Source organism: Anoplopoma fimbria, chromosome 12 (genome assembly GCF_027596085.1).
Source record: "Anoplopoma fimbria isolate UVic2021 breed Golden Eagle Sablefish chromosome 12, Afim_UVic_2022, whole genome shotgun sequence".
NCBI classification, from domain to species: domain Eukaryota; kingdom Metazoa; phylum Chordata; class Actinopteri; order Perciformes; family Anoplopomatidae; genus Anoplopoma; species Anoplopoma fimbria.
This window is the reverse complement of record NC_072460.1, coordinates 2,578,782-2,596,885: the sequence shown is the minus strand read 5'-3', so window position 1 is coordinate 2,596,885 and position 18,104 is coordinate 2,578,782. Positions and strand designations below refer to the sequence as shown.

The 18,104-nt window shown below is 41.1% G+C and overlaps 1 protein-coding gene across 1 annotated transcript in view; it reads right to left on the bottom strand.

Annotated features, from left to right (window-relative positions):
• Positions 1-12,733, bottom strand: part of gnb1a (guanine nucleotide binding protein (G protein), beta polypeptide 1a) — a 30,096-nt gene extending 17,363 nt beyond the window's left edge. The window contains exon 1 of the mRNA XM_054609001.1: positions 12,329-12,733. The gene's annotated coding sequence lies outside the window, so the exon portion shown is untranslated. The remainder of the gene's footprint in view (positions 1-12,328) is intronic.
• Between the last annotated feature and the right edge of the window lie 5,371 nt (positions 12,734-18,104).

Below are 18,104 nucleotides of genomic sequence, written 5' to 3'. Positions count from 1 at the left end.
AATAGCAAATGACCCACTAATGCCGCAATATTTTAATGACCTATGACACGTGATTGATCAGCACAGCAAACAAAATCTAATAATAAATGTCAGTGATTAGGGACTACAATTCCACAATTCCAAGTTGCTGCACTGTTTTTTCATGTTAGACCCACGTCGTACAATATACTGAAAAACAAGTCCTGACTACTGTGCGTCTCCTTTATGATGCAGAGTGAGCAGGCCGAATGCAGAATGATCCGCCCTGTGACGTTGCCATGTAGGTGAGAGGAGAATTGTTGGCAAAGGATTGTGATTAGGGCTGATACAGATGTTACCTTTAATGGTGGAGGGATGTATAGGACTACAAATCAACTATTGCAATATTTTCAGTCTCAACCATAATGATTAATATTGTTCTTTACATATTGTCCAGCTTTTAGACGGACACAGGCATGTATTTAGCACACGGTACTATAGTATTTGAAAGGTTGGGTAGGGGTAGCAGGCTTCATAATTGATACCCCCCTGCTTGGAAACCAGCTGCCCCCCTTCATGAGGATCGCATCCCGTTTCACCGGTCTGAGTGTTCCTACTCACTCACTTCTCTGTCAGATCTTATATTCCAGTGCTTTAGAGTAACATTAAGGTTGTTGTCTGATTTGCTGTTCCTAGAATAACACTCTCAGGTAGGGAAGGCTATGGATGGGACGGTTTTTTGTAGCTAGACTTTCATCTGTGTCAGCATGCTGCCTCACCCTGAATACGAGCGCATAGCCTCTCGAAGCAGGCGTTTCCTTTTTAAGGGTGTTTCCCTAGCTGTGCTCGTCTCTCTCTTCCTTTGTCAAAACATTCAGCGGATGTGGCGACAGAGCGCACGCGCACGCACGCACACGCACGCACAGACACGCACACACTTTACAAACACACACACTTTACAAACACTCTTGCTCTGTGGTTTCTGCTACTTCCATTGCACTTGCCAGTGTCCATCCAGGCTTTGAAGCAGGCTATGCAATCAGCTGCATTACAATAACAGGTTGCACAGGACATCCTGACAGGCGGGCTTATGCTAACAAATGTAGGGATACAATCAGGAGGGAGGGTGGTGGAACAGCAGGAGGCGCTGTGTCTGGTGGCCCTTCACACAAAATGAGGTCAGTCTGACTTAGATTAGGCCTAGCCCACAGCGGTAAACAAATAATCAAAACTGACCAATGGCTAGAAGCTGAGTGTACTGAGTGAAGATGCCACACGGGGCTGAGTGAGGGAGACCCTGTGCTGTCGGCACCCCAATAACTCAATGGAGATGAATTACAATATGATACACGTCTGATAAAGTTAATTGTTCCTTCATGGCTTATTTTAGACTTTTTGTAATGTCTATTTTCATCTAAATGGTCACGCAGATTGCACCTAGGTGGAAGTCAGAATGGTGAAACGGCAGATGGCTCTCACACTCCTATAACGGGCTCACAATGGGGCCGCACTTTCAGGTACTGATGCAACTGGAATGGCTTTTAGAAAAGCACTCTGTCTGGAGAGAAAACACCCTTATTTCTTCTTCTCTCTCTCCATCCATCCATCCATCCATCCATCCATCCATCCATCCATCGGAAGAAACCTCTGCAATATTTAGAAGCATTCTCCCATCCATGTGCCCTCTCAATTTGAGTTAGGCAAATCCCATATTGTGCTCAAGGCCTCCAGCTTAACCACTGACTAGCTCTAACATAATGATGTCAAATTTAACAACTTGCAGTTTATATCAACAAGCTGCCCTGATCCATTTGTGATGGGTTGTTCAGGCTTAATAATGCCCAATCCATTCTTTGATTGTTTTTTTAGGTGGACCAAACATCTGAACTGTTGCTCTTGGTTTAAGAATGGATCCTGTCCTGTACTTCACTTATTTACTGTAACCCTTCTCAGGCTAAATGTGCGCTGTGAAGCTGGATGATGTAGAAAAGAAAGGGACAACAATCAGACTATATTTGGTTACTCGATATGAAAGAACTAGGTAATAAACATTAAAAGATGTCTCCTGGTAAAAATACCACCTCGTGTCAGTTCTCATTTCCCATGTTTAAAGTAATCCAATTTTGAAAGTTTTGACTAGTGCAAAACAGATGCGAGATGATACTGTAAGTGCATGCGTCTTTTTTTCTGTCTGGTTGGTGGGTGGGAGTCCAACTAAGTGCTGCGGGGAAGTGATGCATGTTAAATGTAGCTGAAACACAACCAGGTCACAAAGAAGGCAGGAACAAGGGAGCTGGTGATGCAGCACAAGAAGACAGAAGGGGATCGCTCCTGGACATTTCTTAAAAGCCCCGTCCAATCTTACGCACTACATTCTCCGCCATTCTCTCCAACACACACTTTCTACGGCTCGCTGGTTTTCCACCAAACAGGAGGCAACTACAGCACTGTGGAAGAGGAGGTGAAACCTTACTCCTCCTGTATGGCTAACATCAGAATGAAAGAAGATCTTGTAAAATGTTTTAACGATGTTAGAAAAAAACGTAACAGCAATTCTTTTGAGCCGTCTTTTCCGGTGAAACATTTCTACTATCCCAAACTATTGCTTTAAATACGTTAAACGGCAATATTTTCAAAAACACAGCCACAACGGTATGTCCGGCATTAATATGGTGGAATGTTTTAGGCTGAAACAAACACCCACTTTCTTAAAACACGTAAGTAGCGGCAGTACATACAATAAAGCAAAGTAACTGGAATATTGAATTGCCTAAACTCATAACAACTTTTTTTTTTTTTTTTTTTTAAATGTCTGTGCAACAACATCACCATAAAGGCAATTTAAGATGCCCGAGTTTCTACCGTTACAATGCAGAGTGTGATGATTAGCACTGTGCCACATACTGGCCACTCTTCCTAATGTCATACAGCAGGCGACGAGTAAAGGTTGACAAGATGTGGATTATTCCTTTAATCCCCGTCTGAGGAGTAGGTGGATTTCAAATCCTTATGGGTCTCAAGAAGAATGGCTGAACTGAAAATGAAAAGCCTTGGGCCCCGCAACACATTTTGCTCTGTTGAAAGTGGAGCAAAATCCTGGGGCTACAAATGAGTATGCAAAAGCTGACACAGTTCTGTTCATAATGTTCCACTGAATTTGGGCGCACAATTCATTCGAGTGAAAATGAAACAGTACAGTTCAGCATTTTCTAACTTGAAGAAGTTTCCTTTACATTTTCCCTGAATAGTTTTGGGCCGAATGTGGCACATTCCATTCTGGTGTAAACTCTTGGTGGAATCGTACCAGAAAGATGGTTTCATTTTTCAGCTATAACTGGCAAGACAACTTTCGGCCACTGAAATATCCATAAATGCACCAACAAAATAGCTTTCAATGTATGTGATATCATTTCATCCAGTTGAAGCCTCATAGATCAGAAGGGGAGAAGGCTAGCTTTAAAAACAAAACACATTTCAAACACACTTTGAAGCTGTATGCGTGACACCAAAACCTTTCCACATCAGCAGACTTGGAGCCAAGGGCAATACGTGTATGGGGAAACCCTGGCATTTCCTGAACAACAGTCACTTTACCCAAAAGTTAAAGCGAAACATGATACTGTCAATTACCTTGCTTCTGTTTCAAATGTTTATTATAAGTTTTATGTATGTCTGCCATGTGATAGACTGGCGACCTGTCTTGTGTGTACCCCACAAACTGCCCAATGTAAACTGATAAAATAAGCTCCTGTCAGATGCCATTTAACGGTTACATGGGTTTTTATTTTAGTTACTCAAGTCAAGGAGAATTTTTTTTTCATTTTTTTTTTTTGGAATTTGTTAATCGATTCCGAAACTTAGAAGATCAGAATCTCCATTCATAAATGAATAGATTTCTTCTCCACCACTATATACATCATCTTAATGCGGTTTAATGCAGATCTGTGTATTTGAATGGCTTTTTAAACCTTACCTGAAAGTAGGGTAGGATTTTAAACCGGTTTAGACTCAATGCAGCTCCTGCCACACTAACTGACGCACACTGACGTATGATAACTCAAGCTGCTGCCACTCTGAGGATCACAACATTGAGTGTCTACAGATATTCTACTACTGCGACCCATTTCAATAGAAAGGGATTGAGCTTTAGAAAAAGGTGATGCCAAAAAACAACAACTCTTGGACCAGCACATTTCCGATCCTGCTTATCAGCTCAGGAAATAGTTTTGTATCTTATTATTTAAGCAATTAAACCATTTTTTTTAGCATACATTCTTGACACACAGATCGTTTCGCAGGTTAAATATTAACTCTGTTTAATAAACATCTTAAAGCCCTGTCATGGTGTGCTAAAACACCTATTTGTTGACTAGATGTGGAATTTCTGTGAACTGTCCCTTTAACTCTGCACAATTGTGTTTGGGCTCCCTTAATGTGGCTGCCTACTGCGGGTAATGTCTGATGATAGGGGACATAACATCAATGGGACTGACAGTGGAGTTTAATTGATTGATTAGAGAAACATTCCATGATGCGGTGTGCTCTTACTAGACAGGGTGCATCGTTAGTAGAAATAGCAGCCATTGGCTATTGTAGAATAAGTGACTCCAACAGGCAGAATTTTCTAAATGAAAACAACAAATATTTGACAATATAAATTCAGCATAAGCTCGTCTGTCATACGTTCCTTGTCAAAGCAACTTTGAGCAGCAGGGCTCAAGCAAAACTGACAGGCTAGCACTAATTTGGGCTGATTTTCTGCAATTATGAAAAAGAATTAAGAACTTCACGTTTAAAAAAGGGAAAAAAGCAGCCACATACATTAACAAAGGTATGTTTTGTGCAGATTATACAGATAAATGAATGAGTTAAATAAAAAAAAGGAGAGAAAAAAAAGGAGAGGAAGGTCAGGCTAGCCCTAAGCCAAAAGCATGACTTATTTAAAACATAAAATACACTCCTTTGATCGCATTAATAATCATAACCCTCCCCCCGTGCTTTCTCTCAAAGCTTCCAAGAGAGGAACAAGCGTGTGTGAAGAGTCACATGACAGCTAGCCCATTAGGGCTATCTTATTCAAATCGATCTTTATTCAACTGATCCAATATAATAGAATACATCTTTTAATATACCTTTTAACCGCGGAGGCGTGAAAAAGGAGCTCAGTTGAATCTAACCATGCCGGGAGCAGCTCTACTTGACGCACCGCAAAGCAGCAACCAAAGTTCATTTCAGAAGCGGGGGGGAGAGGTGGGGGGCAAAAGTATTCGTGTGACACTGTACATTTAATAACACAATATCATTTTCTAGTTCTCTGAAAATATACATTCGCATCCGAGCAGTATTTGTATATTTGTACTGTAACTGAATTATCTCTGGAATGTTACCGTTATCTCAGGATTCAGGTTTGGTCAACATTTCCTTGTGGCAACCAAATGAGTCGGCCTCTATTCAAAGCAGGGCAGGCATTGAGGTGCATAGGCAAAGCAGTGCTAGGGCGTGTGATGGGCTTTCAGCAGAGTCACATAGTGTCTGAGTGGTGACAGGCTTGTGTGTGGGTCACTAAGCTGCCCTGGTACCACTTACTTACTTTGACTATTCAAAACAGTGGCTGAGCCCTTTTGGCCAGCGGTGACAGGCTATTAGAGGAGGAACGGTGAGTGAATTCATTCCGAACCTTTCGTTACAGGATGTTTGGTTCCATGCAACCCAAAATCAACATGCAACATATTTCTGATACGCCGTGCGACCCAAAACAGGGTTTTTGAAGTTTACATTGACCTCAAGTTGGTTTGAATGATGCCATGCAGTTGCCATACCAGTGCTCTACCCCTTCAGAAGCTTTTATATTGAAATTTTAGGGGAAATAATGATATACCGTGGTATTTACTGTCATTGCCCGTGCTTCAAAATGATACTCATATATACATTTTAGGCCATACTGCCCTGTATAAACAAGCACAAGCTGCAGTTCATGAATTTTCAATAGCCTTACAACTGAGCATTTGATTTTAAATTACAGACATTTGTGAAATGTTTTTTCATTAATGTTTTCTTAATGACAATATAACAGCATTTGAGTGCTACAGTACAGTAAGAATTATGGCCAAAGAGCCAATTAGGAATGTTTTTCAAAAGGTTTTAATAAATAAAAAATGTTTTCATTTTTACTTTTATTATTGTTCTCCCTGCTGTACAGACAACAGAGCTAACCGTGACCTTAAGAGGTTCCTACCGTTCCGTGGGTTTGATGTACCATTCAAACCCTACAAGCTGTGAATGCAGAACAGCACTACAGTCAAACTACACACTTGGACAACTTTAAGTAGAATTTCCTTATAGTCATGTTGACTCTGGTGATAGCTTGGGGACCTCAAATCAAAACAAAACCAACAAGCAGGGATGTTAAGCAAACAGAGACAAATGTTTGAGACAGTGTGTGTCCAACTAGCTAGCTAGTCGCAGACGTACTGCACAAGGTTCACATAGCGGTTACTGCTGATAACGGCGCACCACAGCCTACGTCGTGGTGACCATCTCCGGTCGCCCCCGGGTAAAGCACTGTTGACGTTGTTAGCGCCATTAGAAGCATTAACTGCTAGCTGCCCTTAGTGTTGGTGGGGTTTGTTCAACAGCAGGCTAGCGTCCACAGTAAGGCCAGTAGTATACTACATTGTCTTAGTCTATGTCTAGTATTATGTCTAAACTACTGCCACCAAGTGCTTGCTTACTATGTGAATAAATGCTTAATACAAGACATATCATTGAAACTTGGTAGTACAGCAAACTCCAAACATATGAGTTCCTAGGGCATTATAAAGTACTAGCTCTGGAGCATGGACTATGTTTTTTTTTATGATCTTGCCATTGGAACCATTTCCAGCATCGTCCCCCTCTCTGAAACCCAGAAACTCCACTTCTGGTGTAGAGGGTCAGACCTCCTGTTGTGTTCTGGCATTTCCACCCTGTGCTATATTCAACCACATATAAGAAAACACCAAATTGGATCTTGAAAATAGTTTACTGGAGCCTCTAGCCTTCAACTGGCATTTTGGGTTAAAAATAACACGTAGAATGCAAATGTCAATAACAATGCATGTGTGCCAAACAGATGTGTTGTGTGTATTAGGTGAATATAACTTATACAGCTACACCGACAATCAGCTCAACTGTAAACGGGTCAAACTCAGCTGCCAGCAGATCGTTTAACAAACGACTTTGACAACTTCTGCCTAAGGCAACCTAGCAACAGAAAGCTACAGTGCCACAATATTTAGCACCACATTTGACTATGGATGTGCAACACCCCTGACGAAATGGTTTCAGTTGTGTTCTGAAGGAAGCTTGGTGAGTGAAGAGGAAAAGGTTTTGATTGCTCAACTACAATATACCAGACTTAAGAGTGAAGAAATAAGGCCCCCAGTAATGGCCAAGATTAAGGGTACATACCCTCTACCAACAAAAACTGATCCCCGTCCAGCGTCCGTCTCACTCAATACTACCACGCCTGAAAAGGCATTTCCCATCATCATTCACGTACACTGGGAATGTGTATGCCGGTCTATCGCTGGGAACAGAAAGCGTTTCAAAGTGCTCGAATAATAGCTTAGCATCCTCACAAAATGCTGAATTTAACTGCACAGCAGCTGCTAGCATAGACAACAAGGTCAGCAATGCTTGTAGTTCGTCAGCCATGTGGATATGAACCACCGGTAGTTGACTCTGGCGTCGTTCGTTTTATTCCGGACAACGATCATGCGATAGGGGAATGATGAATCAGGGTCATGTCGCGACTGATAATCCCAATCAACAAGCAAACCTTTTTTGAAAGGTTTCTGATTCCGCCCATCCAGACTAAAACACAATCCTGGAGTTTTCAAACTAGAACTACTTCAACCTCTGTTTTAGGGGTTATTAACTGCAGGGTAGTGCAGAGTCTGAGCAAAACCGTAGCAAGAACGCAGTACATGTAGCGTACGATACAAGAATTACCAGAAAACATGCAATATGGTCAGATTAACTGTTATCAAGATATGAACTGACCTATATTGGGATAGAAGATTCTGGCCACACGCCCAGCCCTATAAAAGGAGCGATTGCTGTAGAAACATGTCATCCAAAATTTGAACATTTGATATTGTGTCAATAACTGAAATCACAGGACAATATGCTTAAAGCTGACCGGATCACACAAAGAAAGTTATTTGTAACCAATCTTACGTCTTTCAGGAACAGCCCACTTCCCTAAAGGCACCCGTTGAGTTAGCTTAACACCAACGCTACACGTCATTGGTCTGGTGAACTGTGGCTACTTAAACATGTTTAGCCACGCTGTCGATAAGATCGTCCTTAACAGGATAGGGAGGTAAAAGGTCTGCAACAAACAGCAGTAATGTATAATGTAAACTGTGCCGTACATAATAGACTATAAAGACAGGAAAGTTTATCACCTGATGCAGCGGCGATCAGTTGGCGTAATCAATGACGACGGCCCGATGTTTTTCGTTATTCTTAAATACCACTACATGGCCTATTTGATGAGTCATGACGTCAGTGGATTTTGGCTCCAGTCATTGGTCCGCTGCATCATTAACAGATGCATAGACCAGCCACATTTTATCAATGACGACTGGAAGCGCAGAAACTCTAGTTTAACTACTATGACACTTGAGGAGCGACACACTGAAATGATCATTGCATCGTGAATCGAAACAACAATTTAGAAGCTTGGAATTCTTGCGAGTAAAATCAAGGCGGTGGTGAATGACAATGCAGCGAATGCAGTCCCCCAGTTGTTGGCAGAAAGGCATGGGATGTCTACAGTCTGCTGTGCTGGCTAAACATTACAACTAGTGGTAAATCATGCACTGAAGAATCCAACTCAAAGCTGAAAACAAAACAAAAAAGGCATCCCTGAACACAAGCTAATTCAAGATGTAAGATGGAATAGTTCTTACCACATGATCAGCCGCCTGCTCGAGCAGAGGTGGTCTGTTAAAGCAACTCTGTCAGACCCAGAAGTTACACAAAGAGCAAAGCATTGCCTTGACCTCAAACCTGAACAGCGAAGCCTGCCGGAGGAGCTAGATCAAGGTCTCAAGCCCTTTGAGTGTTCTCCTGTTTATCTCGGAGTCATATGTGACCCTCTCCTCTCTACCTGCACTCATTATAGCAGTGATAAAGTCCACACAGAATGAAACTTTGACAACACCCATACGCATGACAGGAAATGTCAACGGGTTGGAGGTTCAGATGGCCTACAAAGATTCGGCTCCAAACACCAGCGCAATTGCGGCTTCCCTCCAGTCCAGGTTTCACAGATTGTAACTCCTGCCCCCATAAGAAAGCCTGTGAAAGCACATGCCCTTGCACTAGGCCCAACGAGAAGAGCTGCAGAGAATCAGCAGCAGCCCAGACATCACTATGTGTCTATGCTGGACTCACTGATTGGGTAGGACTCAGAAGAAACATCCAGCCAGAATGACAGCGGGGATGAGGCGACACATCATCAGTCATTCAGTGAGAACCGAGATTATCAATTAGTTTGGGGAACAGCCTCTTCCTAAAAACACAGATCCATTGCAGTGGTGGAAAGCAATTGAGGCAAAGTTTCCCTCTCTACCTGTTCTGGCAAAGTCTTATTTGTGTGTACCTGCTACATCAACATCTTCTGGGCGTCTCTTCTCAGCAGCTGGAAACCGTTTCCAGGAAAAGAGCCAGGCCAAGTACAGAACATGTTGAAATTCTTAGATTACAACACACATCTAACGTCTAACCGACCTTTGATTTCAATATTGGAGTTGGGCAGCTCTGAACACCATCTTACACTCTAAACATGATGCACTCTGTTTGCAGACCTTTTCACTTTGTTCAGGGCTTTCACAGAAAATGTGATTGTTGAACTGCTGACTGAAATAATAAGCCCTCCATTAAGTTAAGATTTGCACTTTAATGTGCAAACCTTTGTTAACATTTTGTTTTGTGCTGCATCATACGGTGATATGCAGTTTGTCAAGATGACCCTACGTTTGACTTTTGCAAGTTAATGTGTAGTGATTACATTCAATTTGTTGAAAAAATAATTTATATTTAATAGTAGATGGATTAATCGATAGAAAATGTGTTGTTGGTTGCAGCCCTGCAGAGCACCATCCAATAATGCACACAGAGTGAAAACAGAAAGTCTTAAACATCAGTAAGTAGAACCTATCTGATGAATATATAAGACTCAAGGAAACAAATCTAATGTTAATATCTGCTTTTTCTGATGATAACAGACAATTTAAAAAAAAATGGCAGTGCATGGTGCCGATACACACAGTAAAATATGAGAGATTTTAACTAATTAATATGATTAACCCAAGATATGAGCACCCGTCCTGTCTGTCTGTAAACAAAACACACTGAAATGTTTTAAGTCCAGTTCCCATCTTTGGACACGCTACTATTCGGTACAGTCACTTTTAAAGATGCCTTGTAGACGTACAGTTAAAAGCAGGATTATATCAGAAGTGAAGATAAATAGGCACTATCACTGACCAAATCCACATAATCCCAAAGACTGAAATCCAGAGATTTTAATCCTATTCATATCATCACTCGCAGATTAAAAAGAGAAATAATACACATGAGCTGGATAAAAACAAAGAACCCCCCCCAAGCGCAAAAGGCCAATGACTCTGGTTTTGAACACATGGTCATTATCTTGTGGTGACACTCATCCTACTGACAAGCTTGGCTGTGTACAAATCCAGGGACAATTGTCATAATATTCTGGGTGCCAGTATTGTGTGGGTCACCGCCAGGTCACAAAAGCCGATCAACATAAAATGAACATTTTGATTAATGCTTATTAAAATGACTGGATGCCCTTTCAGTGGCGTTGCTAAATTTGTCAACCCTTAAAAACTGAAAGTTACATAACCAACATAAAATATACATAATTATACATTTAGCTGATCTAGGGTGCAAAAAGCACAACAAACTGTTAAAATAAAGTTGAAAAAAAGGCAAATATATAGTTTCAAAACAAAATATCTTGATCACTACAATTAGATATATTTTTCTTTAATCTATTCAACTGTGAGTTCTAGTGAGAATTAAAAAAATATATCCAACTTCCCTGAGGTGCGGTTACAAAAATGATTGAAATATGCCATTAAAAGTTTAAAATCAAAATACATAAAACACACATGCATTTCTTATAAATCATTTAAATATCGACCATGTTTCACGGTATGAATGCCCACAGTCCAGATGCACAACAGCCCTGCCCCACCATGTTGTCCTGGCTCTGAGCTGCACATACTGGGATCCTGCATCAGCTTTTAAAAAAACCATTTCATACAAATGCATTCTGTGCGTTTAAGCGATGGGGAAATCAAAGACATCTACTCTGCCAAGCCTGGACCCTGTGAGATGCCTGGCATCTGTCTCTCTCAGCCGGAGAGAAAGCGGTGATGAAAAAGGCTTTGAACGCCATCTTGTTCATTGCAGCTGCTTGGGCCCTGAATACAGGAACCCATTCATTCGAGGAGGCGGAGGGAGGAGGAGGAGGAGGAGGAGGAGGAGGCACACTGGCAAAATGAATTCATCTGTGTGAAGCAGTAAATACAAATAGCTCTGTTAAGAAGATCATGTAAAGGACGGTGGATGGGATAGTGTGCTCGGTGGCCATATCTCCCCGGTGCAGGAGGAGGAAGAGGAGGAGGAGGAGGAAGAGGAGGTGCTCAGCTCCACTTCCTGCCTCTCTGCTAAAGCATCTCAGGGATTAATCAACGTTTCCACCCAACACAAACCTCCTCATGCATCTAGTCTACCCTCCCGAGGGCCCTGGTGGTGGAGGAGGTGGAGGAGGAGGTGGTGGAGGAGCAGAGCAAACACACCAAACAGGATTGTCTAAATCCACTTAACATGACCCCGGCTCCATTAAAAGAAGCAGCTCAGCCCGGCGGTGTTACTACACTTCAGCTAAAATGGCTCTGGCCCCGCCGGCTCCTCCGCTTCCGCCTGCTGAGAGGTGAACATGTCTGCTTCACACATTGTGCAATCTTTAGTGGGGGAGAAAGAGAAAGAGGAGGTGCTGGGTGTCTCCACTGGTTTGCAGACAGAGCACTGGGAGGGAGAAGAGAGAAGGAGGATGCAGACATGCAGACACCCAGCAGGCTGCAGGCTTTTGACCCTCCAAGAGAGAGAAAGAACCATGCACCAAACCAGTTAGCCTACCAGTTAGCCTACCAGTTAGCCTAGCAGCTCCCTCACGGTTCTGGTTCTGCTGTGACCCCCAAGTCCTCCACCCACCATGCTCTCCCCCCCACACACACACGCATTTCCTGAAGCCCCATAAACCCCCACATTTACCCCCCCTTACCCGCGTTCAGTATCCGTGCTTTCGATCGCATTGACCGGGGAACAGCCTCTCTCTCTCTCCGGTTCAGCTACCGAGGAGCGGCACTCCCCGAACCCAGCTTCTGACCCGCCGACGGGGGGAGGAGGAGGAGGAGACACCGGCACGGAGGAGCACAGACACGGCGGCGTTCACCCACAAACACGTCGCAGTCCCGGTTGATTGGTTGGTCTTCCTTTTTCCACGCAAATCCCCCCAAATCCCTTTCTCTGTGTCGTCCCGTCGTCTCTCTCTCTTCCTTCAACGCCAGGATCTCAGTCGCTTCTTCTTCTTCCTGCGGCCATCAAACAGCAGAGATGGGCGCGGTAACCCTGCACTCAGGTCTGGGAAACCCCACGTTACGCAGCGTCACGACGCACGGCGGAGGGGCTGGATGAGCAGAGCAGCAGGAATATATATATATATATATATATATATATATACTGCCATGTTTGGGTAACACCAGCACACCTAGATGACACTCACCTGGTCAGACACGCTGCTTGTCCAGGTCCAGGTCGAACAGAACATGAAGGTGACAACACTTTGGTTCAGAACCACAGCTTTTCCTCACAGCCTCTGTTTAAAGCAGTGGTTCTGTCAGCTCTGTAGGTTGTGTGTGGTACTTTCACTCATTTAAATAAAACAAATGGTTATTTACCAATCATACTATTTTACCAGTCAAAAGTTTGACAATAAATACACATACACACCTTCTCATTCAGTGGTTTTATTTTTTTTAATACATTGTAGATTAATATTGAAGAAATCCAAACTATGAAGGAACACATATGGAATTATGTGGTAAACAAACAAATGCTCAACAAACCAGACAAAAATGGCAGTGCATGGTGCCGATACACACAGTAAAATATGAGAGATTTTAACTAATTAATATGATTAACCCAAGATATGAGCACCCGTCCTGTCTGTCTGTAAACAAAACACATGTGTTGTGTTGTGTTTTAAGTCCAGTGGTTTTAAACAAAACACATGTGTTGTGTTGTGTTTTAGAGTCCAGTGGTTTTATTTTTTTATTTTTTTCTACATTGTAGATTAATATTGAAGAAATCCAAACTATGAAGGAACACATATGGAATTATGTGGTAAACAAACAAATGCTCAATACTGCCATGTTTGGGTAACACCAGCACACCTAGATGACACTCACCTGGTCAGACACGCTGCTTGCAGAGTCCAGGTCGAACAGAACATGAGGGTGACAACACTTTGGTTCAGAACCACAGCTTTTCCTCACAGCCTCTGTTTAAAGCAGTGGTTCTGTCAGCTCTGTAGGTGGTGTGTGGTACTTTCACTCATTTAAATAAAACAAATGGTTATTATATACTAGTGTATTTTACCAATCATACAGTACCAGTCAAAAGTTTGGATAAACCTTCTCATTCAATGGTTTTATTTTTTTTTTTTTTTATTATTATATTCCTTTATTGATCCCCATGGGGGAAATTCAAGTGTTGCAGCAGCTCAACTACACAGACACAGACAATAAATACACATACTATACAACTACACAGACAATAAATACAATAAATACAGACAATTATACATATACAACTACACAGACAATAAATACACATACTATACAACTACACAGACAATAAATACACAAATACTATACAACTACACAGACAAAAATGGCAGTGCATACAACTACACAGACAATAAATACACATAAATACACATAACACATACTATACAACTAACCCAATAAATGACAATAAAAACAAAAACATGTACTATGTACAGTTTTACATTTTATACATTGTAGATTAATATTGAAGAATCCAAACTATGAAGGAACACATATGGAATTATGTGGGAAACAAACAAATGCTCAACAAACCAGAATATGTATATAAGACTCTCAAGGAAACAAATCTAATGTTAATATCTGCTTTTTCTGATGATAACAGACAATTAAAAAAAAATGGCAGTGCATGGTGCCGATACACACAGTAAAATATGAGAGATTTTAACTAATTGATATGATTAACCCAAGATATGAGCACCCGTCCTGTCTGTCTGTAAACAAAACACACTGAAATGTTTTAAGTCCAGTGGTTTTATTTTTTTTTTTTCTACATTGTAGATTAATATTGAAGAAATCCAAACTATGAAGGAACACATATGGAATTATGTGGTAAACAAACAAATGCTCAACAAACCAGAATATGTTTTATATTTTAGATTCTTCAAAGCAGTTGAATGAGAAGGTGTGAACAAACGTTTGACTGCTACTGTTTGTCTCCATACACAGTATTTACTCTAAAACCCCAAATCCATGCGACATATGAGACCTTTGGGAGCGGATTTATCGCCAAAAGGGGACTTTTAATGGAGGTATAACAACCACAACGTCTGCATTTCATGTCAGAACAACAACCGCTACCTCCAGCCAATAACACGGTCTCATTTGCAAACCAAAACAGACCGTGCCACACATTTGCATGTTCTTTCCTGCCAAACGGAATGCTTCCAATACACAGCTTTACTTCATGTACAGTAAACACAATAAACACTAATAGTTTGATGATCTATGTCACATCATTTATACTGATCCGTTAGTAATACAGTCATTAGTTGCTCCCACTGAAATTTAATCAAAATAGGCTTTCAATGGAAGTTTTTCTTAACAAGCGATATTATCTTTGCCATACTTTATTTGTATGGACTGATGTCCCTGTGCCCTAGTTCAAGACAAGTAATCAGTAGGGATTTACCTCATGTGCTTAGTGTTTGTGGGTGGGCCTCCACTGCAGCGCAGAGATGACTTGATCATTATCACCAGTAGTCTTGGTAGAGTGCTCAGAGGAGGGGATAATGCTCAGTGGGTTAAGTCGTTACTTGGAGACGTGGAACACTTTGGCGTCCACCGGGACAACAAAGTGTGCATGGGGCTTTAGTGATGGGGGAAGACAAAAGCATCATCAGCTATGGTTTGCACGAAGAACGCTCCTGAGAGAGTGCTGTTCTCTCTGCTGTAGCCCAGCATTTGGGGATGCTCTGTTTGTGCCGGATCTGTTTTTCTCTTGTCTCCTGACAGTCACATGTTGCAGTTAAAATGATCGATGTATACACAATTATCAGTATATATTTTTCTGTCTCAGCTATTTAATATCCACACGGTTATGTGTGTGTTCCTGCCCGTTCTTTACACTGCACTGACAAGAGACACCTTCCCCACATTAACTGTACATACAGTACTGTATGAAAGGAATATATGCACAAATGGATTTGAGAGAGAGAGAGTGAAAACCCACAAACACTCATTCACTCACATTTCGGCGTGCATTATGGAAATTGTTGATGTTGGTGGTGGATTAGAAACCAGAATTTTGCTTTCTTTTCTTGTTTTTAAATCGCTGCTAATTGCCTGTTACCTTCAAAAAAAATAAAAAGATACAGATAGACACAGGATGAGTTGAAAACACTGCCCCTGTGTGTGTAAGCTTGTGTTCTGGGTGTGGCTTTCCACCGGGACTCATCTGCTCAGGTTAATACTGGGGAGATTCAGTTGCCCCTGGATACACCCCTGCCTGTCTGCATACATGTGTTTTGAAGCCGCTTTAGCAGAGCCTCAGACCACCCAGGGGAGAAGGCTTACTGTCTGCATGGAGCCCTTCTGATGAGGAGAGCGGAAAGAGAACAATCCACGCCTCAATGTGCTTTTGGTGTCAACACAAGCTCTGATTTAGTTGTACTAAATACAGTTAGCCAAACTATGTCAAACAGTAATGATCATCATGAGGCAAAGATTTCAAAAATAAATCATTTTATTCCGTAAGAAACATACTTAATTATATTTACAGCATCTTTTATTATGTGATGATGATGATGACTATACCAGCCTCCTGTATGTTTTAATAAAGTAATTGTGTACAATTGAAATACTTCACATTGACAAGATCTCCAAGAACGGTTTCTTTTTTGAGCTTTTTTAATCTCCTGCATTTTTTTTTATAACCACACGCTCACTAACTCAGTGGGTTGTATTCACACACAGACAGATAGTCCGGCAGCCAGAGACACACAAACACACACATACAGAGCAGGGATGGTAAGTAGCACTATCTCACAGTATTAGCGAGAGATCAGAGTGGAAATCAGATTAGAAATAAGAGGCAAAATGGCTACACAAATATTGCCTAATATGATCTCGTACATTTCATAAAACGAGTGACATTACATGAGGCTAAGCTCATAATGACCTTGCTTTTTATAGGCAGGTTGGGGTACTGTAATCTGATTTAGCATAATCTCCTCCAATCTCTGATAAATGCTTACAGCATGTATCTCTGAGAGAGGTCAGATCCTATTGGTCCGTTTTGAGGCATTACTGACATCTGCTGTTCACATGCACAGAGCCTGGTTCACATGGAGCTGGACACTGTTAGGAGATTAACAAGTGAGTGCACATCTTTTGGAATGAACAGAGTAATATTGTCAAACAATATAGATGAGAGAGATTGTCCCTTGGTGCTGTTGTCAGAACTGGATCGTTTGTAATATCAAATAATCTAAACGTAAATGTTTACCTCAACGTGTTTCACCATACAATTATGCAGAGGTGTCACACGATCTGAGTGTAATGTATATATAAATCCCACTACACTGAACATTGGAGTATTAGAGTATTTTAGTATGTTGAAAGCCCCCTCTTCATTGCTTTAACCGTAGGAAGGTCTAAGCGTATAAAAGGAGTAGTTTATGCATTTTAAAACCATGGACAAAATATTTACTTCTCACCTTTTGATCTTTTTACACATTTTGTCATTGCGCCAAGAAGTCAAATTTAATTTAAAAAAAGGGATAAAATAAAAAAATGCATAGAAAAAACCCCAGAGAAACAAAATGTTTCCCTCAAATTATGTTAACAAAAAGAAAGAAATATGTATTTTTTTTTAGAACAAATGTTATCCAGTGAGCTGTATAGAAAGAACATTTAGAATAAAAGAAGAGCTGGGAACAAAAAAGCAGTCTGCAGGTATGTTTTCACATTTTATGCAGATTATTGTAGTGAACTAATTGTTCTTAAAGCAAACCTTTTATAACTCTGATAATGCTGAACTTTCCCCAGAGTGGAAGGTCAACTTCCCTAGCTTTCACTCTTTCAGATACACAACAGCACCTGAAATTCCAGGAAATTCCATAAACACTGGAGGACCGGTGGGGACATTAGGGGCTCCTAGTGGCAGGTACTTGTAAGTGCAGCGATCTAGTCCAGTACTGGTCTGGACCCAGTCCACGGGTCTTCTGGATGGGACTGACAACCCAAAGATCATCAGAAAGAATCTCCCTCATGTTCAAAATCAGGTGAAAGCTATCTTGATCTTCATTCACATTCAGTTCCCGTTCAACGATGCTGCCATTGGACACTGTGATGGCCTAAATGCTTTACAACAGTTTTCTCATTTAATAACAACATTTATTTAAGACAAACTTTGAATAGACATGTGAGCTGGAAATATTACTACTAAATGTAAAAGAGTACCATTGTTAAATAATCACCTATGAGTTTTTGCCACTGGGCCTAATATCTCAGGATTGAAGCTGCCAAAAGCTGATCTATAGCTTACAGTTATATAATAATAATAATAATAATAATAATAATAATAATAATAATACAATGATAATAATCATCAGCCTACTACTGAGATTAACACCGCTTTTATTGATACTACCACTATAACTGCTAGAGCAATCAAGCTAACAGCACCAACTTCTGCTATTAACAGCCATA